At 39.2% G+C, this 26,514-nt stretch overlaps 1 long non-coding RNA gene across 1 annotated transcript in view; it reads right to left on the bottom strand.

The window, feature by feature from the left end:
- Positions 1-802: 802 nt before the first annotated feature.
- The window catches only part of LOC136842110 (uncharacterized), a 26,590-nt gene continuing 878 nt past the window's right edge, over positions 803-26,514 (bottom strand). Inside the window, exons 2-4 of the long non-coding RNA XR_010854174.1 lie at positions 13,204-13,370; positions 10,827-10,871; positions 803-1,274 (exon numbers count right to left, since the gene is read on the bottom strand). This is a non-coding gene — a long non-coding RNA (uncharacterized lncRNA). The remainder of the gene's footprint in view (positions 1,275-10,826; positions 10,872-13,203; positions 13,371-26,514) is intronic.

The raw sequence follows: 26,514 nt of genomic DNA, 5'->3' as shown, positions 1-26,514 counted from the left end.
AAAGCTATGCTTCCTAGGTCTCCAGACCTCACACCATGTGACTTCTTCCTCTGGGGGTATGTGAAAGGCCTCGTATGTACCTCCCCTTCCCAGAGATGTTGACGATCTGAAGACTAAACTGAAGCCTTGGCAACCATCGACAACGCTATGCTTCCACACCATGACTTCTTCCTCTGTGGGCATGTGGGCACATGAAAGGCCTAGGGACGTGGACTATCTGAGGACTCTAATACTGTAACTGAAGCCTCCCATCAACAACGAGATGTTGATCTCACACCATGCGATTTCTTCCTCTGAGGGTGTGTGAAAGGCCTCTTCCCAGAGAAGTGAGTGATCTGAAGCCTTGGCAACCATCAAAGGTCTCCAGACATCACGCCATGCGACTTTTCCTCTGGGGGTATGTGAAATGCCTCCTAGAGAAGTGGATGACCAAGACTTGAATAACTGAAACCTTGGCAACCATCGATAATTTTAGGCCTCCAGACCTTCTTCAACTCTTCCTCTGTGGGTGTGTGAAATTCCCAGAGAAGTGAGTGATCTAAAGCCTGAACCATCAAGCCATGCCTTCCCCTGGGGGTATGTACCATGTATGTAGCTCCCTTCCCAGAGAAGTGGACTATCTTGAAAAACTGACTCTGGCAACCATCAACAACCTTGGTCCCCAACTCACACCATGTGACTTCTTCTTATGTGAATGGCTGTGTACATACCTCCCCTTCCCAGAGATGTGGATGATCTGAAGAATTAACTGAAGTCTCAACCAACGACAACGCTCTCCTAGGTCTCAGACCTCACAAACTTCTTCCTCTGGGGGTATATGAAAGGCCTCGTGTACATACCTCCCCTTCTGAGAGATGTGGATGACCTGTAGACTTGAAAAACTGAAGCTCTGGCAACCATTGACAACGCTATGCTTTCTAGGTCTCCAGACCTCTTGCCATGCAGATTCTTCCTCTGGGGGTATGTGAAATGCCTCGTGTACATACCTCCCCTTCTGAGAGATGTGGATGACCTGTAGACTTGAAAAACTGAAGCTCTGGCAACCATTGACAACGCTATGTTTTCTAGGTCTCCAGACCTCTTGCCATGCAGATTCTTCCTCTGGGGTTATGTGAAATGCCTCGTGTACGTACCTTCCCTTCCCAGAGGTGTGGATGGTCTGAAGACTCGAATAAGTGGAGCCTGGCAACCATCAGCAATGCTATGCTTGGTAGTATTTGGCAAGAACTGGATTACCGTTTAGATACGTGTCGTGTAACCCGTGGCGCTCACACCTGTATAGAAACGTGAAAGTATTAGCTTTCAGGTAATATGAATCTTGTTTTGATGTCCTCAGTAGTTATTAAGATATATATAGTGTCGTAATGTGATACAGACTTTTCAAATACCCTCTATGAAGCAACCTTCGTTCATGCATTTATAATGGATAACTCTCTTTGAGAGAGACTTTAAAAGATTTTTGTATGCTTCAAGATTTTTTGTAATTCATATTTAAGCACATAGTCAATTTTCAAGATAAGAAAATTTAATATAACCTTGATTGTTAAGAGAGAGGAAGGTTCCAAATCAGTAAAAACGACTATTAGCTGCCATTCGTTTAAATATCCTCAATTAAACAACACATCTTTGAAGAGTAAGTTAAACTTGACCTGCGAGAAAACTCAAAGTTGAAGAAAACACAAACTTAAATCTCGGTTTGAAGTTGAAGAAAACACAAACTTCCAAAAATACTTTTTATTTTACAATCCATGAACAGGGCTTTCTCTGCAAGATCACCCATGCAAGTGAGAGAGACACCCACACCCAATCATCCCATAACTTTAAGACCTAACAGGTGGCCTGTTAAAAACATCACCTGTTGTCTAGTCTTACTAGAAGACTGTTACTGGTTATTTATTGCTAACCTGGAAATTACAGCTTGGGTATGGATGGACACTCATTCTTGTTGAAAGGGACCGTATCGTGACTTCTGGTATTCCCAGATAAATTCTATAAACGCACACACTAAACTGGACACAGAAGAAAATGTCAAAGAATTACTGTAATATAACTATACCAAACAATCACTTAAAACACTGTCAAGTTTAAAAACAAGGCAAGAAAGAACTTAGCTCATTATCCACTGGGGGTTACTGATTAAATCCAAGCCATGTCTTGTCTACAAACACTGTAACATTCTTATGTCAAACATTTCAAGCCTCAGCTACCTTGCCAAGAAGGCAAGGTGAATCCAGACTAATAATGCCATTCTGGAATTTTTTTTTTTTTTTTGGCAACAGTTCCTGTTGAAATTAGTTCAGATAACTGAATATTTTAAGAATAGATAACACTTCTAAGTCTCTAAACACATTAATCAAGACACTTCTAAATATATGAAACTGGATATTAAATTAAAAGAATATTTACTGGATAGTTTCATAACATAACCAGCCCTGAACGATTCTATGCCTTTATGGTTGCACTCTCATGAAAATGAAATCTTATTTTCAAAAGCCATACGCGATCAAAATGCATTTTTCTTATTTCAATTTCCTGGAAAAAAAATGGATATATAACATTCCAAAGTATGCTACCATAAAGAAAAAAGTCCAGAAAAATTTTAAATTGAAAACTCTGAAAGATTTGAAAACCCTGAAAGATTTGAATTATATAAACCTCTGATTTACAATTTCAGAGTCAAAACATACTAAAAAATTTTTTTTTCTTCATATTGATATCAATATCTTCTTCCTAACTCACAAAAAGTCCATTAGAATGCAATCGAAAGATTCTTCACACAAATATCTGAAGTTGGTTCTTGTGGTGTTATATCCCTTTACGTCAAGTGCAAAGAATGAAAGGCTTTGTACTTGACATAAAGAAGGGATATAGCACCACAAGAACCAACTCAGATATTTGTCCTTTTCAGGTGGCCCATGGCAACTAGAGTATCGTAAACAAGATTTTTCAGGAAGGATGGCCTGTGTTAATGGTTAAAAATGAAAGGGGTGGGGTTTATAATAGCATTTCCCTCATCACATCTGGCAACAGCACGCGTACCCTGTAGACAGCCGGTTTTCAATTACCTACTGAAATGAAGTGAAACAGGAAACTCTTCAAATTACGAAGCAATGAAAACGGCGACTTAAAATTCGCATTACCAAAGAAGTTATCAAAAGATGTCATGAAAAAATTTTGCAAACATTTATAGAATACAGGAAATCAAAACATTGTGACTGCTAACACCACCACTTGCTTAACAAGTAACAAATAACAATAATCCCTCTCTAAAATACCACAAGTAGAAAACGGTTAGTTCTACAGTATTAACAAGTGAGTGACTTAATAGTCTATGAGAAACTAGGTACCTTACCTGAACTTTCTTGTCATAACTTCAGCACTGTCTGAAATGGGCGGTGACACCAGACTAGCTGCCTTGTGCTGATAACACTCACTCACCTCTTCAGGCTGCTGTGGCATTGACTCCGAGTTCGCCTCTTCTTGTGATCTTTCCAGTATTACACAATCATGCGTGAAAACTTCTCTGTACACGCAAAGTTTTACTAAATCAAGTAAAAACCTTTTAATCTTAAGCGTTGACTGAAAACGGCTAATAGCAATTGAAACAAATTACTTTTTAGCTCCTCACTTAGCCGTTTGGGAAAATTCCTGGAGGTATCAAATACACTACATACCAAAGGTAGAAGTTGTGAGAGAGGTTCGAAATAATGAGCAGGAAGAGAAGTACTGCTGATTTGTTGATGAAGCGACCCGCTTATAAAGCGGCGTGCGGGTACAAAAATTTACAGGTGACCTGAGGTCAAACCATTTCTCTATAAAAAACAGGACGGGTACATACAGAAAACATAATGATTAACGATGACTGGTTAGACATAAAAATACTCTGTTACATATACATGATGCGAGGTCAAATAAACAGATAATAAATATACAATTCATAATAATGATAATAATATTGTGTCCGTCCGACCCTAGGTCGCATGTGAAGGCACGGCAGAAAACGGGATGCTCAGAGAACACGTTGAGCTGGGACTTTACAATACTCCCCCCCAATGACGTAGGTAATGTCTGATCAAAGCAGGTATCTGCTTGGGGGGGGGGGCTCGCTTTCTTGATGCCAGCTGGGGGGGGTGGTCGTCTTCTTCGGCGCCCTTTGGAGTGGTGTGTTGGGGTGCTCGGGTTTGAAAACTTCCGGGAATTCCTTCAAGAGGGAGCCGTACTGGTGGGGCACGACGGAACAGATTGTGGGCTCCCAGGGGCCTGGCGACAAGGGCAGGGACTGGCAGGACTCGGTGTTCAGCAGGCGCATGCAGCCGACGTTGACTGCCGTCCGAAGTGGGCGAGGAAGTCTGCACCCAGGAGTGGGGTGTTAACGTCTGCGATGATGGAGTTCCACCTGTACCTCCTGCCAAGGATGGAGAATGACAGGAGCCTGGTGCCGTAGGAGAGGATGGGGGACCCGTTGGCAGCCGTCAGGGAGGCAGTTGGGTCTGGCAGACGTCTGCGGTCCTCTCTGGAAGGTGGGAACACTGACTGCATGGCCCCAGTGTCGATCAACATCATCCTGCCGGAGATGGTGTTGCGGATGCAGAAGCCTACTGGTGCGGGGCCCCTGGGTGTTTCAGATGCTGCTGCCATGGCAGCCAGTGAGGGTGGCTGCCGCCTCCCCTGTTTTTTGGAGGGAACAAAAGGCAGGGGGCTTCGCAATTCCGGGCAGCTTTCCCGAACCTCTGGTGGTAATAGCAAAGCCCCAGCCTCTCCCTCTTCTGCTGGTGGGGTGGTCTCCTCTGGGCGTCGACGTTTATGCCCTTCATGTTGGGGTCCTCCGGCTGGAGGCAGTTGACAGGGTGTGCGGGTGCGGACGCCTGCTTCGCCGCCTTCATGGAGTCTGTCAGCTGCTGCGCCACCCTGATCAGGTCCTCGACCGGCAGGGTGTATGCTTCTGTGATCTGGCCACGGACTTCTGGTAGTAGCTGCCGCAGGAAGATCTTCCTCGACAGGAGGTCCTGGAGGGCATGCCACGTTTCCAAGAGGTTTGTGTCCTGCCGGGGTTGAGGGTGAGGTCGAGGGCGAGGTCGAGGGCACAGGCGGCTCTCTCGGAGACCGGCAGGGAGCAGGTCTCGACGAGAGTGGCTTTTAACTCCTAGAAGGTGGCGGGGCTCGACGTTGTCATTAACCACGGGGCGGTCTTCTTGTATATCTCCTCCAGGAGGGCATTGATGGCGATGTCCGCCTTCAACACCTCATCGGTCAGGCCTGCCAACCTGAATTGCCCCTCGACTCTGTAGAGCCAGGATGCTGCGTTCTGATGGGTGAATGGCGGCAGCCTTATGCTGAGAGCCGCCCTTGGTTGGTCCGTCAGGGGGGTCATCGCACGGGGAGCAGGCACCAGCGTGGAGGAGCGTGCGGGAGGGTGTTGCGCGAGGGAGACGTCTGCCTCCAAGAAGTTCGCGGTAATTTATATGTGGTTGGGGATGTCTGTGTCCATGCTCATTCTGCGCTCTCACTTGGAGTGTGAGGGAACACTCACGTCAATACACGCTTGAGAGAGAGCGTGCCTTGTGGGTCCGCTAATGACGCCGGTGACTTGCCGACGAGGGTCGGTAATGCCCGAACACTTTGTTAGAGCTCCATAGTTAGTCTGTTAGGGGCGTGGGTTGGTTCATCGGGCCAAGACTAAGTCGCCGTTTGGGTCCGTTAATGGCTCCGGAAACCACTCCGGTGGTCTTCACTGTGAGAGAGGTGCGAAATAATGAGCAGGAAGACAAGTACTGCTGGTTTATTGATGATGTTGTTTTAGATTTAGCTGGCCTGGTGCCAGCACGGGCTCTTGCTCCTAGAGCAGCCCGTAAGGTTTACTGATGAAGCGACCCCCCTATAAAGCGGCGTGCGGACGTCTGCGTATAATGCAGAGACCTCAAGTACAAAAATTTACAGGTGACCTGAGGTCAAACTATTTCTCTACAAAAAAACAGGACAGGTACATACAGAAAACATAATGATCAATGATGGCTGGTTAAACATTAAAATACTCTGTTACATATACATGGTGCAAGGTCAAATAAACAGATAATAAATATACAATTCATAATAATGATGGTAATATTGTGTCCGTCCGACCCTAGGTCGCACGTGAAGGCACCGCAGAAAACGGGATGTTCTTACAGAGAGCACGTTGAGCAGGGACTTTACAAAGCAACTCATGAAAGAAGAATATATGTTTACAAGAAGGTTGTGAACAGCATACCAGCGTGAGGGAAAAAATTCAAGCACTTTTATAGTCAAGTTATCACAGTAACTCAAGATCGTTATATTAACACAAAAATTGTCTAATATTATATATGTATATTAATTCATACGAGACATCCAAGCAGGAAAAAGACGAAAAACAAGACGAAAGAAAACATTAGAAAGGACCAGTTATCATTAACGTCTTTATAAAAATCTATTTACCCAAACTGAGAACACTGGTACCACTTAAAAGCTGATCATTTCATAATGACAAATTAACTTCAAATGTTGACATACCATGTCGGGTGAATCGCTGTATACCTACATTTATCTCCGTCTCGCTAAAAAAATAAAACTAACAAGTTACGACGTGTCTTTTTGCTGCGAGGAAATGTTTAGTAATAAAACGGAAGGGGCGCAAGCTAATGACTTTCATTCTGTTTCACCCTGTATCCATCGCACCCTTTATGAGTACTCAGTATTCCCACTACCAAGGGGTTTTGTTGATTTAGGAAGACTGACTAGCGAAAACCAAGGGACTTCATGCTTCTAACTGGAGCCAAGGACTCCCAAAACTTGATTGTGTCTCTGCCTGACATTGAAACGAGCATTTTGCAAGTCTGTACTGATGGTTTGAAAGTCGACGTAGAAATCATGTTGATATGGCGGGGTTTATAATAGTATTTTGTAAATATGTCGAAAATATCAATGGAGGGCTTTAAGAGTTATATGGAAAAAGCGAAAATAAACAAGGCAAACTGAATGCGCAGCATTAACTGATAAAAAACACCCAGCAGTAATTTGCGGGGAGTGAGAAACCTACGAGTACCAGTTGATGAACTCCTGTCTCTGACAAATCCGCTGCAGAATTATTGAAGAAATACAATAAAGTACCTGAATAAGATATTAAGAGTTAAATTTATTAGTCTAATTACCTTAAAAATAGAAATTTACTTAAAATGTCCATTAAGAAACTAGACTATCTATTCAAAAACAGCTACAGCACTTGAAATTTCTTTATCGTTAAATTGCTATATTTCTTTGATTAGTCTATGTAAAAATAGCTTTAATGCTAAGATAATCCACTGAGTTATTTTAAAGATTATAGCTTTAATTTATTGCAATGTGATCAAAAAGGCCAAAATAAAAAAAACACGATATGGTAAGTTACCTCAGAAAATAAAGTTTTACATTTTCCCAATAAATATTCGATCAATTTTCACCATGCACATCTACAACGAAACAGTTTATTGCTATTTGTCCCATCCATTGGCACAGTAAAGCATATCACTTTTAATGATATGGGTAATCTGTATGTTATGCTGAAAATCGGTCTCATATACCTTAACGGTAGTGATTAGTTTGGCTAATCACACTAGTAACTGTTTCTATTTATAGCATAAGGTTTGGCCAAAAAATCATCTTTGCCGTTCCCTTATTTCTAGTTACATTTATTAACAATCAGGAAGCAGGAAGCTTAACATTTTAATCAGTGTACGTGATATGTTCACTATGAAACTGCAAAACAAATTTTGATAGTAACTGTACTTTACGAGGCTATAATTCTTAAGTATTGTCAATACTTGATGTTCAATAAACTTGGTGTTTTACATGGGGGTCTTCAGGTTCAAAATATAGTACAGTAATTGCTCACATTATGGTCACTGGAAGGCTACCAATGACCTTAGGCTCGAAGCTAAGTAGGCTTTGGAGATAAGAGCTGTGAACTACAAGTAAAGGAAGTCTTGGGAACAATGTCAGAGGCAGTTTTAAAAGTAGGAATTCCAACAAACCCAGATCGAATCAACTTAGTTGGATGATAAACTACAGATTCGAAAATACTAGGGATCCCAAAAAAATCTTCATTGGGAATCCTAAAAAAATCTTCATTAATCTTAGTTACTAAACAAGAGAGGACCACGAGAATCTTATCTGCAGTATTCACAACACGAATCTCAAAAGTTTAAGATGAAAGTCAAGTTATTACGGTAACCCTAGACTAGGACTAAACTTTCTTATTCCTTAATTGTTTTTTGGGGTCTATTTCATTATGCACAAATTGAATTCAGACAGCTTAAGATGCAAATTTCATTGAAGAATACGCTGTTGCCGAAAGCCCTCCAAGAAATCCATACATTACAAAAAATAGTGGTAAAAGAAAAACCTGTTGAGTATGTTTAATCACGAACTCTGTAACGCTGTACCTTGTACCAAACTTTGCAAAATGAAAATAAGAAGCCAAGACCATCGAGTTGAACATTCCTTTGGGATGGCATGATGGGGTTCGGATTTACTCTACATTATTGTTTTGGGCGCCAGTTTAAACGTATATTCAAACAATTCAAGCTACCCTGAATTGCCAGCTGAACTTCCTTCAAATTAACAACGATTCTATAACCACAACCATTTTTTAATGTTTCACCTAAAATATAGCAAATTTAATAACATTCCTTAGAGGGCATGATGAGAGCTGTAGTTTAAACTAATTCGTATACAGAAGTTCTCTTATTCAATAAATGTAAATGATATTTATAAAATTCATAAACCTATAAAATCACAAACAATCGTTACGTCATTACAATTTTTAACAATTCTTTCTCGTAGATATTTTTAATCAAATGTAAAACCATACCTTCGTTAAAATACTTAAATCAGATACGAAACTATTCCATCTGGAACACTGAGCCAGTTTCAAAAAGAAAATTGGCAATTTTAATGAAAAGAGAATAGTGTAAATAAAACAAACTGGGAACAGATACATACAAAACCACATACAGTTTCGGAGCGTCATGCTCCCTCCGAAACTGACGTGGCTTTGAATATATCTGTTCTCCAATTTGTGGTTTCTTTCGAGCTTCAAAGTTCGATAATGATCTTTTATCATCATAGAACTGTCTCTGTCGGGGTGATAAAGACAGCTACGAGGGTGACACTATGCATACTTCGAGATACACTGCAATTAAATTTTCACATGATGCAAATTATAAACATCAATGACGATTATTTGAGAAAAGGTGATCGTGACTAAACTAGAATTTCCTAGTGGAAAACTGATCTGTAAAACTGAACACAGGAAAGATGAACTTTAACATTGTGTCCCAGAAATCTGACTTGAAGAACTTCAACCTGGCAAGATCATAACCCAGCTCTTAAAAATGAACACGGCAAATAACTTGGCTTAAGGTCCGTTGCCGCTGTTCACTATAAATCTAGAATGGAAGATCTTAGATAATTCGAGGTATATCTTAAGAGCACTTTTTCAGATCATTAATCGAACTGGTGCGCATTTCATTGGAAAAGGTAAAAATTTGCAATTTTTACCTTTAAATTAAAAATGGTATATGAAACACGACTACTTTGTACCAGAGGTTAAATGTTTAATTACCCTAGAATTACATCCACTAGGAGCACCTTTAAGCTTTATTAAGTTTTGTTAACATTCTTGTTAAAAGATCTGGAAGTTAACAGCTTCCCCACATAAAAATGACAGATGGCAAAATAACAAGTACGAGATACTTCTAAAGCGTGCTCACTATTGCAAAAAGTTTGTAACCTAAACAGTACAAAGAACATCAATGAAAACTATAAGTAGTTACGGCTCCTCCAATGAAATGAGTACCAGCTCGATTAATGATCTAAAAAGGTGTTCTTGAGCTATACCTCGAATTTTGAATAGCATAACTGCGAGTATTTATTACCAACTTCGTTCCAAATGAATTCCTTGATGCATCAATCTTTGACTGGTACAGTTCTAAGACTGTACGTGTCAAATTCATGTGAAAATAAAGTGTGTTCACAGTAAGTGATAAGCGACGAAGCCAAGAAAATCAACAAGGGAAGAATGACCTGGAATCGAGGGGGAATTAAGTAGGTATCCTACATGTTTCATGCGAAGTCGTGATTAAGTGGGATTATGTCAAGAGCAACGTAAATCTCGAGGTAGCCTCAAAAATGTGAAATTCACAATGCAATAGTGTTAGCTATGTAGTTTTTTTTTTTATCTCAAGGTAGTCTCACAATGTTAAATTTGCAGTGCAACACTGTTAGCTATGTCGTTTTTTATATACATTTTTTCAACAAGTTTATGCTATAGTTTCTGCACATTCTTCGGTTAACTTTCGAGTTCTGCTAACGAAGGCGAACAAGCACAGCATTTTCAAAATTCTCTAAGAAGTGATAAGAAAAATTAGATGTACAAGAAGAAAAAATCTAGCATTTCTGGAGTAAACTAAAATTTACAATGGTATTGAAATATGATCGTGAAAGGATAATTTTCAAATAAATGTTTTTAAATCACTCCAGCGCAATTAGTTATTTGAACGATCAATGAAATTTGTACTAAAATTTTGAGTAATACCTGTTTCATTTTTGGATATAGAAAACTATTTATTACAGAGTGGCTGTAATACATTAACATTCCCATGACTTAATGATCCAGTGAAGTATGGAAAATGAAACAAAAACAAAAAATATTGACAAATGAGTCGTATACATTTGAGATATAACCTCAGCTGAAAATATGAAAGCAAGGTATCTCTAACCACTCAAGACAGTAAGAGAGAAATTGATAGATTCATATTTGATGAGCCACTTACCTTGAAAGGGAAAAATATGCTGACTATTCAGTTTTCACACCATATCTGCAACAGGCAATTAAGACAAAAAGCTGGCATTAAAAATCCATATGCAAAGGTTTAAAAGCTAACCTTACATGTAAAAAATATCAATAAATAAAGACTGAACAATTCAGGTATCCAGCTCTAAGGTTAAATTTTCTGAAAGTCCAAATTAGAAGAGCTATTGGACATTAAATTCAATAGTACATGAATGTTTGAATCAACATCACTAGAACATTAAATTTAGATCACGTGAGAAAACAGCAATGCCCTTATTCAAATCATATATCCAAATCCCAATGTTAAAATATCTACAACAGTAACTCGTACATCGTATTTCTGAAATAATAACTACTATGGGGCGCAATAGGTGCTACAAATTGAATGAACTTTTTCAGATGTTGAATAATAGAGCAGAATATATAAAATAGAATATAGAATTTAGGACAAAGTCCAAGCGCTGGGGCCTATGAGGTCATTCAGCGCTGAAATGGAAAATAACAGTAAAAAGGTTTGAAAGGTGTAATAGGAGGAAAACTTCGCAGTTGCACTATTAAAATATTGTTAGGAGAGGGTGGAAAATGTGATGGAAGAAAGAGAATATGAACCAAAGTACAGTAAAAGGAATGAAAAGGGGTTGCAGCTAGGTGCCGAAGGGACGCTGCAAAGAACCTTAAGTAATGCCTGCAGTGCACCGCAGAAAGTGTACTGACGGCACTACACCCGTACGGGGAATGTTGAATAACACGCCAGATATTGAGGAGCGTCAGAAAAAAATTCTGTTCTACTGGAGTTATCCGAATTTCTCCCAGCAGTGTGTGGAGGAGGACATCACCCAAAGATGATGATGATGACAGCACTTGGGGCCATCACCTATGCTACGTGTGGTGTTACCAGAGAAGTAGGGGCAGTCCTAGAGCCAGTGCTGTTGGCCCAGCCTTCGATTCTCCGCCCGGCCAATGAAGAATTAGAGGAATTTATTTCTGGTGATCGAAATTCATTTCTCGTCATAATGTGGTTCGGATTCCACAATAAGCCAGGTAAAATAAATCTAATCCTTCGGGCCAGCCCTAGGAGAGCTGTTAATCAGCTCAGTGGTCTGGTTAAACTAAGATATACTTAACCTAGAGGTAGTGGATACCATGACTGTTGAAGTTGTCATGGTTATGATCGGAGTGACTACCGGAAGGCCCTTCATAGCCTTCAAGTGATCAATAAGTAAAGATACATCGGCTCCTCCTAGATGCCTAGGGAGGGCCACAACTCCCTCAGCCTCCACAACACCTGAAACAGAAGCTGGGTTAGGCAAGAGTTCTTCCCTACGCCCCGAAAATGAGCGTCCACCAGAGTACTTCTCCTCCGAGTGAAGAGAGACTCTTGGATAGCAAGTCGGGCAGAAAAGTGCCAGCCGGAAGCAAGGTAGATTGCGGTGTAATGGGTGGGGGGGGGCTTCCCCCTACCAGCCAGCAGTTAACGACCTTGTCTGATAGTTAAATGGCCATTCCAGCTCATTTCGCAAGCTAAATCTTATGTAAAGAATGAAAGTTTGTATTTGTGCAAGAACAAATATGAATTATCGCAAACCAGCTGGTCATGGGTTATCTTTTCATTTTAACACAGTCTGTGTTCCAGTTTTGAAAAACTTGGTAAGATTTATTTTAACTCCTTTACTTTACAAGATGAAAGCACAGAAAGTAAACATTTTCTCTTGACTGGAATGTGGTCATCAAAAGACGACGACATCAGATACAAATTTGTTCAAGTTAAGTCAGTCAGTTTGAAGACATCAGATACAAATTTGTTCAAGTTAGGTAAATCAGTTTGAAGACACTCGGGAGTAATTTCCCACTAGAGGTTGTACACCAGCTGATTTAAGCTCAGTACCATGACGAATTTAACAACAGTTAGAATCTTTACCTCGAACTTAATTTATTCATCACTCTTTCCTTTGCAAACTCAAGTTAAAAGTCAAAAGAATCTGAAACTTATACACCATTACTTTGTTATTTGATATACAACTGTTGGAGATCGGGATCAGCAGTAAGTTAAGCCTAAAAGAAACTGAAAATTTACAAGTACCAATATATCATTCAAGATACTGTACGGTATATTATAAAATTCCTTCACAGATTCTGGAGAACAGCCCTTTTTGGGAATCAAGATACAGTACATTATACAATAATGCAGATCATACAATGCATTTATTGTCTTCAAACTTTAAATGTTGATACACTACAAGAGTGAGTAAACATGAATCACTACTCCTAAATCAATCTTTAATTAAAAAGTAAACATGAGTGATTTTAAGGGTGAAATTACCGGTTATATATTCTGGTACAATGTTTCACCGCCTTACCTCCAGAGGGATTTGTAAGCATTCATCAGTTCACCACTTCAAGACTACAGGACAGCGATCCTACTAAATTCATATTTTGCCATCACTTATAAACCGCCATAAGTTTACCAGATCATTCAGATAAGTCACACTGAAGTGATCCGAGTTATTCTCCCATTTGGATCCACCTGTTAAAACATGGTAAAGAAAATCAGTTTATTACAGTGCACTACTATAAAAAAATCGGTTCAAAGCTATTTTCTTAGGGGAAATGTGATTTTATAAGAAACTGTCAAGCCAAGTTATATCCATAATGTTATGGTATTGAGGTGCAAGTTGAATCCTTGACCGGACACTTCATTTCTGGTGTAATTTGAAAGACAAAAAGCTATGTGAAGAGAAAATGAGCAAATATTTTTCCAGTCTCTGCTCCTTTTAAACTTAAACGTCACTTTCTCCTTCCATAATGACAGTGACCCCAAAGCCACTCCGCAGTAGATCTGATCAGGTTACCCTATCCTATCACCATTTCTGAATCAATAACGAAGTCACAAAGATAAAAGACAATTATGTCTATATATCCTTTAAATATTCGTCATTATGCTTCTGATTGCAATATATTACTATCAGACTACTCGTGATATTCTATTCAAAATAAGGCTTTAATACTACAACCATGTTTAGCAGCACATTCTATACCATTTCTGCTTCCTTGTCAATATTATGACCCTTTAATGTGACTCATGTTTAAAGTGTTAGTTAAAAATGAACTGTTAGCATGGCCTCACCACTAACAGCACAAGCATAGCATTTCAGATCGCAGAACAAATTCAGTGGAATGCTACTTTAAAGGAGTCGGGGTTTGAAGACTTGTAAAGAAATAAGACCACATGACTTGTCTGAAAGCTGACATCATTCTCAGAATAAACATCCTCTGCAATGGCTAATTGCCTAGGCATTAGGAGAATTTTTCTCAACGAAATTGAAATTGCTGTTTTACTCAATTCACACTCATGAACTTAGCAAATTCTTAGTGACATTACTTCTTAATACTAAACTTAGTAATTAATCAAAATCAAAACTTTTAATAAACAAATTTCTGTATTTTGTTGCGCAGATAAAACCCAAGTCATATGACATGCGATAAAATTAGCCTAACCTGCAGAAGAGTTTTCCATAAAGCCTTTCAAAAACTAGCATCCGAGTTTAGAATTGTTAAAAGCAAAGTCTGTCACATGTATACAGCAGATGAAGTAAACTGAATAAGTCTTATAAGTATCAATTCCTCCACTTTTTCTCGTCGTACATAAACCTGTTCCTAACGGTTGGTTTTGACTCTATGTATTGAGCTATTTAGGAGTTGCCGCCTCCATGTAGAGGTTTAGTGCTGTCAGTGCACCTCACGTGGTGCACTGTAGGCATTTCGACGATGGAATATGAAATTTAGACCAAAGGCCAGGCGCTGGGACCTACTAATACAAGGTCATTCACCGCTGAAAGGGGCACAGTAGAAAGATTGTAAAGGTGTAGCAGGAGGAAAACCTCGCAGTTGCACTATGAAACCATTGCTTGGAGGGGGTGGAAAGTAAGATGGAAGAGAATATAAATGGAGGTACACTAAAAGGAATTAAAAGGGTTGCAGCTAAGGGCAAACGGCCGTTACGAACAACCTTAAGTAATGCCTAACGGATGGCATTACCACAGGGTGTTTGCAGCGTTCCTGTGGCCCTTAGCTGCACCCAATATTTAGCATTTCACTTTACCTCAATGCCGGCTTCTTTTCTTCAATCTTCCTGTCCAATCTTCCTCTCTACTATTTCTCAGAATAACTATGGAATTTTCTCCCGGTTCCATCTACAGATCCTTTTACTTCAAAGTCTTTATTTTATGGATCTTCTATTTTGCTGCCCCACCACCCCGGCCTCCCGAAAGTGCCCCGATATTGGCTTGACACCCAAAATTTTGTTATATTATAACATCAGATCATCAGCTGCCTCCTGTTACTTAGATAAATTTACCTAATATTAAATATACGCATAGTAAATAGTGATTTCTGGCCTTATCTCAGCTACATATCAGTCTTCGAGTTATTGCTTTACACATATAGAGAAGTTTCTTAATGTCCTAATTCTGAAAACTGATGAAAGTTTTCCTAAAAAATTTGGGCACTTATTTTGCGACTTTTAGGTCACCTTATGTCTTTGACAAGAAGTCGAGTCGTATCTAAGCCTATAGAAAGTAACTAGTCCCTTGCCACCTTAGAAGGTTTCAAGGGATATAGTTGGGAAATTTCACTTTCTTGGAAATAATTTGTTATCGAAACTGTGACGTGGTCTTAGAGCCCATTAATAAGACAATACTTAAGGTAATTTTCCACTGTCAGTCTCGGGATTTGAATCCGTAGCCTAAGAACCTTTAACTACCGTATCCTTAATTCATGACTGTTTCCAAATCATCCAAATTGCTACAGTTAACTTGTTCGAGTTTCACTTTTCATATCCCTTCTGTACAGTACTCCAAACATTCGTTCACACACTTGTCTTGACACTAAAACAGCACAACCCCAAATATAGTCTATTTACAAGATGCCATTCTAAGAGAATCTTGAGTACACCACAACATTAGCGAAGGAACATTTTAATCTGCAAATTTCAACCAACGAGCAGCTAACACTCTGACCTGAGAAGTATACAAGTGCTTGTATACTCTCGGGTAAGACCAGTAAGAAAAAACTGGCTCTGGTCAACTCTAAAGATCAGGATGACAGTCAAGAAATAAGTTTATAGGTTTGAGAGTTTCAGTTTACTCCTAATTAAAATTTAGGTGGCTTTCAAAATTTCTTACACCAACTATTTGAAAACAAATTCGAGCAGATCTTCACCCATGGGATTGCAGAGACTTACCACCAGGACTACCTGACTCTAAAATAACACACTCACAGAAGAAGCTAACTATTTGATAAAGACAATAGCATAAAAAACCACAAGATGTATATAATAAAGCTCTTATATGAAAAGACTAGCTTTTTAAGAATGAATCTGCATTTAGTCATGAAAATATGAGCTACATACAAACAAGACATGCAGAATTACATATTAGCATAAAAATTACTGTAAAATCGTTATCACGTCGCGCATATGACATCATATCAGCTCAAGTTCAAGGAGCAAAATTAAGTCATTCTAGAGCGGAATGGACACTGCAGTTATAAAGACTCATTTTTACATTCATTGAAAAACTAATTAAATACAACAAAAACAGCTAATCCAGGAATTTCTGAACGTATGGCAGAAGTAATTAAAGGGATACATGCTAACCTTCCGTGACCTAACCATTGCACGCGTCCTGCCTGACCTGAGGCAACATTCACAAATTAGAAACATTTGGTTGTATTGTTTATTATCATATACAGACTGTTGATGGAAAGGAGGGGCAATCCTCCTTGAACACCGCCATTTCATTCATTCGTTCGCTCATACTTCTCCGTTCCCATATTTTAGCATGAACGGATTAAAAATCTACTCAAAATTTCATATAATAGATAACAAAATACTCGTACTAAGCTACTATCAAACCTTTACCTTCAACTTCACTGTCCTAATTCATAAACATTTGTACAAGGGAAATGGCGAATTATCCATTCTTTTTGCCTTCTACCTGAAATTATAATTTTTCACCAATTTCAAAACGGGGCGCTATGGTTTAGTTAGGTGGATCTGAACAAATATCTTAATTTCTCGAAAAGCGATAAATTTCGTAAACAGAAGGATTACAAAATTCAAAGCTTCCACATCAATGCAGTGGAAACACTTTAAACCAATTAGGACTTCGCTACAATCACTTGTTCTGACACTGTTGAATCGCCTAAAGGTTATTGTTTCACACTTTTTCTTATAACCAGTTATCGGTAAGCTTGGGTAGTACAAATTCTTCCTCTAATCTTCCTTGCCACTTCCATTGTAATTAAATAACGGAAGACGAGCTTCCGCTTCGAAAAAATATACGGAAATATTAAGATTACTTACGGTATGTATGCATATTTTTGTTTCGGTGTTATGGATCACTTAAATCTGTGACTATTATGTTTTAAAGTAAAAATACAACCTTCGCTGAACGGCTCTTGAGTTTCGGTTTCAATGAGAAATGCTCTGTATAACGTTGGAAAAATTCCAGCATTTCACAAGAGACAGAGGGTATTATATACCAATGAAAGAAATTAACGGAATGTCATGGTGGCTACTCGCATCACCATCGAATTGTTAGGAGCTTCATGCGTTGCAAATCATTATTGGACCAGGTTCCAATGCCCGATCGAAATAAAATTAGTGGACGTGCGTCAGTGAACAAGGCAACTGAACAATAGACACCAGCACATACGCCCTTCGTTTACCAGCCCCTGGTTAAAAGCATTATGTATCCTATATTAATCTAATTTCCTCTCTACATAAAGATTCTTTGAAAGACTAAAAGCCAACCAGTTTTACTCTGACAAATGTTATTAATGATCTTTTCTGGCCACTTGCCTGGCATTTGGTAGCGGAGTCGGGCTTTCGCTTCGAAAATATTCGTAAATATAAAGGATTCCTTCCTGGAATTTAGCTGCCGTTCTCTGAATCTTTGGGAGTTCGGCAGTTTATAGTAGAATCTGAGTTATTAATTCTAATTTAAATTATATGGATTTAGATAAATCAATACAGTACAATTACAGTGTGCCTTATTACTTAGTCCTCTACATATGAGGGTTTTTATGAAAAGTATTAACGAAGTACAACTGCCATTGGTACTGTTCACGAAAATTGGGCTACAACTCAGACCAAGCACAGAATTTCTACCCAATCTTTTTGAGTAACGTTTTGTCAACAGTACGTTATATGACTGACAAGGAATAACAAATAACGGAAGCTGCAGTTTCGAATCTTGATAATCAAAATTACGGCGTTCAAGTCCCCCTGTTATTTTCTGAGGTTTTTCTTCCATTATGAGAAATGCAAGCTGATAAGCCAGTATACATTATCTGCAGCAGTACTCAAAAGTACTTGGCAGCCTTTCTTTTAATTTTGTTCAGGAAGCCTGGCAACATAACCATTGACAGCATTTCTTTAACACTGGATTTCTCAAGCTGTGAGTTTCTTTGGGCACCAATTCTGCATTTCTCCAAAATTGAAAATTCTAGGAGAGACTACCCTAGTTTTTTCATTATCAGCCAATTAACATTTCTTCCAAAATAGCCCTTGTGTACAGCTGAAAGAGTCACTAAATTTAGAAAGGTTATACGTTGTTCTGTTTGACTTCAATAATTCCTTAAATTAACATTTTTCCCACACAATACATGAAAAATATTTAGGATACAGTAATTTGCCAATTTACGAACTTTTTTTTATATCTATACTTTAAATTCAAAAACTGCGGTTAGATGCAAGGAACCAGGACCGTCAATTACATTAAGCAAGAGTTTTTTTCTGAACTAAGTGGTCACAACAGAACTAATTACCACAATGCTAGACCGATTGATTTGTGGCTATTAAAACCCCAAAGTTAGGCATTATCCTTAACATTTGCTCTACTTCAGCATACGCCATGGACTTTACTCTGATAATTGGATTCTCCAGTTTTGAAATACTATACTCAAATACAATTTTTGCCTTCGTTTCAGTTCATATACCACGGCCTATTTTAACACTACAGACACAAGCTCCGAAGATCATTTGTGAACTAAACCATTTCACTAAATACAGAAGAAATAAACACCATTTACATTCACTTTACATTACTTTCAAGGAACAGCTACAGTACATCACATTTTCTTTAAATTTTTTTTGCTCAATTGCAGAACAGCTGCCACTTCGGTATTCCCTCAACTTGGCAACAAAGCCAGTTCGGTTGGTCCAGCCGATCCATTCTTACGCGATCAACTTTGAAATGTAACAAGATTTAAGTGGATGGACAACTTCCTTAGGCTACATTTTTTAAATTGGCCTCTGTCTGGCTAGCGATGGCAAAACCGCAGTAAAAGTAAAAATAACAATTACGGTTGACGTTTTTGTTCTCACTAGTTTCATGTGAACCGCGAGCCTTATTACACTGTACGATTGAAAATGCCACAGTCTAGTAGTAGTTTGCACTCACTTTTGGTCTAAACCAGAATTTCCCAAACTTTTTCAGGCTGGCGCCCCTTGGCTTCCAGATGGATTCCTAGCGCCCCCTCCCGCCGATACACACACGCGAGTTATTTTTTTTTTTTGGGGCGGGACGGTTTGCTTCAAATTGAAAACAACAATATTAAACTCGAAGATGTATTTCACAAACAATACTTAATTTAGTAAACTTGGTCTTCACAATTACTGTTAATGGGATGGGTGTGCTTGGCGCAGGGATATCGGTTTCTCCACATCAGGCTGGAACTCACTAAGAAGTCGTAGATCCCCACGTTCGGTAATTTTAAGTCTGTTTTTTTTTTTTTTTTTGCTTTTAATTGTTTAAAATTAAATGCTCTTAATGCCACCCTGTCGCCCCCCAACCACCCCCTTTTGCCTCACCGCCCCCCCGATATCAATCCACCGCCCCCAGGGGGGCGGTACCGCCCACTTTGGGAACCACTGGTCTAAACTAACCACTAAGGAATTGAAATTTTATTGCATTTGGGTAATCCCCGTTGCTACAGTAACTGTTCGTTAAGGGGGAAATGATAAACGATTTTTTTCTTACTGACATAGGATTGCTACACAGTGGGGTAATCTATATAAAAAAAAAAAAACAGCCACGCAATAGTGAATTTCCTGGGATTAGATCAACGGCGAGAAGACACTGCATCTTTAGAAACTTTGTAACTGCATCTTTAGAAACTTTGTAACCGGTAGAGGTAGTTAAAACTGTCTTCAAAACATTGTCGACAAACTTTGTAATAATTAACCAATACCTTATTTGCAACAGTCGGTGTGCAAGAGAAACTAGTACAAACGGATTTTAATTTTGACGCAGATGTCTTCAAACTATTATAAAAAAAGTGCCTTTGGCACAGTCTTGTAAAAATGAGGCTTTCACCATCAAGGACTGGTTCAGAGTTCTGAATTCTGCGGTACTTCCAGTAATCAATCCAGCTGCCATCGGTCAGCTATCAATTAGGCCCATATTGAGCACTTAGATTACCATATTCCCATTGTGTTTTTTCAAAATATTGGTGACTGATCATAAGGTCTACAGCATCAAAATGAAAACTGGCAAGAGTACAATTAATGTCCGGCAGCTGCGATAACATCAGACGACAATCCTGAAGTTTACAAGATTAGAGAAGAGCCCCTTCTGTCACTGGTCGAGTCAGGAATAACGAAAGTGGGACTAAAGCCTTAAAATTATGATAAACCTTCGGCAATCGTTAAACTCCTAAAAGTATATACAATTAAAAATGTTTTGCATAATTAGATAATACAAGTAACAAAAATGTTACAAATTTTCTGTTCTCCAGAATTCTTTGTACAACTGCATTCAAGCGAATACTTAGCCCCCATAAATCATTCAAAGATATTACGCAGCCTAAATTCTTCCGTACATATGAAAGTTGGTTAATTACCCTGTCACCTATTTCAAATACCAATAGTGTACAATTTTTTTTCTCGGCACAAGTTTTGTTGTTTTTCAAATAATATCGTCTAAACTATTCAAAGTACGTTAACTTTGAAGACGCCAACAGATTCGACACTGCACTGAACGGTCAAGAACAACTATGTCTATGGCAGTGCTCCACTCCATAATACTTAACCAGTGGAACTCCATCTGAACGGGGTTTGCTAACTGATGGAAGTCTAGCGAAAATTCGGGTTTCAGCTGCATCTAGCAACATCATTTTGTGTTCCACACACTTCTGAATATGAAGCTACATTATCTTCATAGTAAGAGCGATGGAAAATGTGTCAAGCTATTTCTCCAATATAAACATCAAGACTGATTTGAATTTATGAATTTAAAAAGCTCTTATCAAAATACTTTGCAATGATATGCTAGTCCACTGGAAGATGTAGTGCAGGGCTCAATTTACTGAAGGTTTTCCTGAAATAGTGTTCATAAATAACCTCTAAATCACGTAGCCTACCTATCACTGAAAGGAAAAATCATTCAGCAATTCTATATTCCTATCATTATTTTCGATATACAGCGATAAACAAAGTCATTACTCTAAAAAAAAAAAAAAATAAATGCGTATCATTCAAGGTATAATGCTGTATGAAGCTTTCAGCCACAGCCCATGAAACTCAGCCACTGTCTAGTGGTGGCCTGTACTGTTGGTACCTATAGCGGTGCCAGAAGTACGATTATAGCTAAATTTAACCTCAAATAAAATAAGAACTACTGAGGCTAGAGGGCTGCAATTTGGTATGTTTGATGATTGGAGGGTGGATGATCAACATACCAATTTCCAGCCCTCTAGCCTTAGTAGTTTTTAAGACATGAGGGTGGACAGAAAAAGTGCGGGCGGACAGACAAAGGTATCTCAATAGCTTTCTTTTACAGAAAACTAAAATGTTCTAAAAAACAATACCGATGGGAACTACAGCCTCCTTATTCCCCCACCTTAATATCCAGCACTTGAATATATCTGTAAAGTCCCCGCTCAACGGGGTTCTCTATGGTGAACCTCCCGTTTTCTACGGTGCCTTCACAGCTGACCTGAGGTCGCACTTACACAACCTTATCATTATTGTGATTTGTATATTTATTACCTGTTCATTTGCCCTTATACATAGTATATGTGTCAGAGTATTTTTTGTGTCCAATCAGCTGTTGTTAATCATGTTGTCTATATGTACCTGTACTGTTTTGTGTCGAGAAATAGTTTGACCTCGGGTCACTTGTAAATTTTGTACTGACGTCTGCGTACACGCCGACGTCCGCACGCCGCTTTATAAGCCGGTCGCTTCATCATCAATAAACCTACCAAAATCACTTTCATGTATCATAATAAAGTACTCATTAACCTACCCATCTCACAGACTCATCATCAACATAGAGTTACGGGCTGCTCAAGAAGCAAGAGCCCGTGCTGGCACAAGGCCAGCTAAATCTAAAACAACATCATCAATAAACCTTCACCAAAATCACTTTCATGTATCATAATAAAGTTTTCATTAACCTACCCGTCTCACAGACTCATCATCAACATAGAGTTATGGGCTGCTCAAGGAGCAAGAGCCCGTGCTGGCACAAGGCCAGCTAAATCTGGAACAACAACTCAATAAACTAGCAGTACTTGTCTTCCTGCTCTTTCTTTGGCACCTCTCGCATATCTATACATAACAGGAGTTGTTTCAAGTCCGCTGAAATCACAGATACACGAAAACAAATGAAGCATCATCCATTAGCCTACTGTACTCAGTTACTGATGAATGAAATAAGACCATGTCTAAACTTCAAATTTGAAACAATCAAGGACTGAAAATAGAAGAAAATACATAGGGTACTACCTAAATTCCTTTCGGCAAGTTCAGTGTCCATGGGAAAATAACAGCAACATGCTTGGTTGTTTTTTTTTTAATTAAACATAGAAAAACAACTTCGTGGAAAACAAAATCAAAGTATTTATGATAAGCCATTCTTCATTATAAATGCTATCAAGAACGTTGGTATGAAAATTAAACAAAACTGGAGACAGAAAGCCAAACTAATTATCGTTTCACATTAAACATTCCAATAATACTGGTCACTTCCATAAATTTTAAATAAGTGTAGCTCTCATCTCATGACATAAGCAATAAAAAAACTCCGAAAATTTATTGAAATGTTGAAAGTTCTTGGTAAATAGCGAATAGAATGGGTGCTGGAGCTGTTAAGGGCAGTTGTGGGAAGAGGAAGTGGTGTCAAATGACTAGGGAGACGGTTTGATGGTAAATGCAATTAACTAGAGGGAAGTTATTATGGTGTGAGGCAATTATAGAGGAATCAAACCAAAAGAAATTTGTTGAAGGTATTGGAAAGAATACTGAATGAGAGATTTTGTTACATTGCAAAGTTTGGTGAATAATAATATGATTTCATTGGCGGGGAAGGTGCAGTGGATGTTGTCCTCATGATAAAAAGTTACATGAAAAGAGGCTGGAAGGTAACCTTAAGCTCTACTGTGCTTTTATATACCAAGGGAGGTAGTGCTTTGGTGTTTAGGGAGGAAGAAAGTTCCTGTTAGTTAGGTTGGATGAAATTACACATAAAAGAACAAGGTCAGCAGTAATAACAGCTGTGGTAAAATGTTTGAAGTTAGGAGTTGGCCTGTAACAAGGATCAGAACTTGGCCCATTTCTCTTTGTACTGGTTATGGATTTATTCAGCGAAGGGATTAGGAATGAAAATCTATGTGTATCGTTATCTGCAGATGGTCTGGTGAATACCGCAGACCAAAGAAGAATGGCAAAGAAGAGTAAGAGAATGGCAGGAATCTCTTGAATGGGGTGGTATGAAGGTAAATGTGGGTAGAACTGAGGTTAAGGTATCCAGCAAGTAGGGAGACGACAGGTTACTTTTAGAAACAGAAAGGGCCTAGATTTGAAATACTTTAGAAAATTTCAGACACTTAGGGTCTTTTAAGGCAGGAGGGAGGGTGTGAAGCTGAGGTTGAAAGTAGGATAAAAGCAGCTTGAAGGAAATGGAGGGAGGTGGCAGGTAATGTGCAATGAAAGGATGCTAAATAAACTGGGAATAAACATCTATTGCACTGTAAGCAGACTAGTGATGATGTACGGGTCAGAAAAATGGGCAAAAAAAGGTTGGAGGAACAAAAGCCAGAGCAAACAGTAAAGAGGATGCCGAGGTGAATTTTTGGGATATTTCTACAAGAGAGACTGGAAAATGAAGAAATCAAAAGGGCCATGGTGGTAAAGATTACTTATTTGACACGAGGGTCCAGATTGAGGTGGAATGGGCACGTGGTAGGGATCAGGGAGGAGGTAGGGGTGATTGATTCGATTTGATTTTATGAAATTTAGGCATTCAAGACAAGCAATGAGGCACTTTCAGCGATTTAGCACTCAGGACACTGAAAAGAGGGACCTAGAGTGGTTGGACAGTAAGATAATATTCAGAGAAAAAAGGAGATGAAGTTAACGGATCTTACGGCAGAACTAGGAGAAAATCCCACAGTTGCACTAGAAGTAATAGTCGGGGAGGTTGGACAGCAAGACTGAAAAAAAGATGGAGGACAAGTCAAAAGGCTAAAAAGTGTGTGCAGCTAGGGACCGAATGGACGATGCAAATGCCCCTTAATAACGCCTGCATTGCACCACGTGAGGCGCACTGATGGCACTACCCCCTTGTGGGTGTGAGGAGGGCTTGTGTGGAACCTGTTAGGGGATGAAGGTCAAGAGGGAGACAAAGGATGAGATGGAGCAGTAAAGTGAAGGAGGGTTTAGAGAAGAACGGTTTAGTGGAGGAGGAAGCTTTCGATAGGATTATCTGGAGAAGGTGCATAAAGGTAACAGGCCCCTTAGTACAGGGATAGCGTTGGGGATGAAGAAGATCATTAAAAACAGCCTCCTGAAGTGTAAATACACATAACAGCATGGATGAATATAAATCAATGGAATCAGGTTGCAAACAAAGACCCTAATATAAAAAAAAAAGGCTTGTGCACAAATGCACCAGACCCTTTAAGCACATACTCGATTCTGACTATTGCCGCAAAAAACTAGATTTCAGCAATAAATCAGAGGTTTTCATGGGGGAATGGAAATTCTTGCATCACAGTATGAACCCCATAAGTAGAACACTGACTTCTGCTGCTTAGCGCAGACTTCATAATTAGCAGTACACATTCCAGCAGCAAAGTGAAATCCAACTGAATGATGTGTAACTACAGAAGAGCAATAGGACCCAGTGGTACAATAAATGATTGTTCAGTACAATCTAACCCTACCCAATAGAATGTGAAATATTGCAAAAGGAGAACTGGCAGCTGAGATATTCACACTGACAACAATCCTTGGGCTTTAAAGAGCGAGAAACTCCTATAAGTACAACAGCTCGAAATTTTTAAAAACAAACTGGGAATTCTTTTAGCGGGGACTCGCTAAAATATACTGTATAAGCGATTTTCGCAAAAGAGCGCAGACAATTCACTGGATATACAAAACAGGGTGGCAGGTGAAGGGCACCTAATAATAGAGAGGACTCTCGCAATGAGCCAAACACCCTCATTAAATTTGGCATGAGCCGTACCAATAAAGCATGAATTCGCGGGCATGTGGTAACTCTCGCCAGAAAATATGATTATGGGTTGATCCACGAGCAAGAGATCGTGCTGGACAAGGAACTGCTCAGTCCACGACTTTGCCAAAAAAACAGCGTATTTTTCCGTAGGTTAGTTTGAGGCAGTTTGCTGGTCGACAAAGGCCGCTGGGGGGGGGGGGGATGCATTTTCCCGAGATGTAACCGAGTACCAAGACCTTTCCCTGAAAAAAGTGGGACGCCATGTCCTAAAAACAAACCATAGAATTCTCTTGAAAATAATGTTTCCCACACCCAGATTACTTTAGAGATGCTATTCTACTCTAACCTAACCTAACCTTGAAAAAAAAGCAGGGGCTGGTGCAAGAAATTTGCGGGCGGGAATATCGAGGGTGAGCATTAGTGTTCAGGGTAGGAAAAGGGTTGTAGTTGGAAGGGGGTTGGTTTGGAATTTGTATCGGTAACACTAAAATTTTTCGTTTTCTATTTCTTTTTGTCCTGAATTCAGTATGCCATCCTTCCTCTGTAAACTACACACAAGGAGACACGTGATGACCATGCGAGACACGTGATGACCACCTACCACAAACCACGGACATGCGACCTATGAATTTATTCTAACATTCCTTCGCATTAGTTTGGTTATTTTTGGAAAATCCCAAATTCACCAGTGTTTGCTTGTTTGTCTGTTAATTGTCCACAGAGTCACTCTAAAAGTTAATGAAGGACCTCCATGAAATTCGTCGAACGGATGGGCTATATGCAAAAAAAATAAAATTAAAATAAAATAAATATATAAAACAAAGTCTTAAAATGGACCCAGATGCGGGTCCGTGATTTTTTCTTTTCCGTATTTCTTTTTTTTTTTTACCCTTGGCATTTGTCAGAATAATTGAGTCTAAATATACCATGAGTTTGCTCTCAGGTTCAACGACATCTAACAAGTGCTTCGAAGACAGACAAGCAAACAAGCAAGCGAGGTTGCAATGACAGGAACGTTCCCTTGGCTTCTGCAAGTAATACTGATTAAGCAATTTTCCGTTAGCTCTTGTTGCTCCAAATGAAAAAAGTAGTCAACGTTAGCATTTCGAAATTCATATAATGGCTCCATTTAGAATACATTCCTGG

The sequence above is a fragment of the Macrobrachium rosenbergii genome, chromosome 9 (assembly GCF_040412425.1).
Source record: "Macrobrachium rosenbergii isolate ZJJX-2024 chromosome 9, ASM4041242v1, whole genome shotgun sequence".
Lineage (NCBI taxonomy): Eukaryota > Metazoa > Arthropoda > Malacostraca > Decapoda > Palaemonidae > Macrobrachium > Macrobrachium rosenbergii.
Note: the sequence above shows the minus strand (reverse complement) of the source record. Positions and strands in the feature narration are given on the sequence as shown.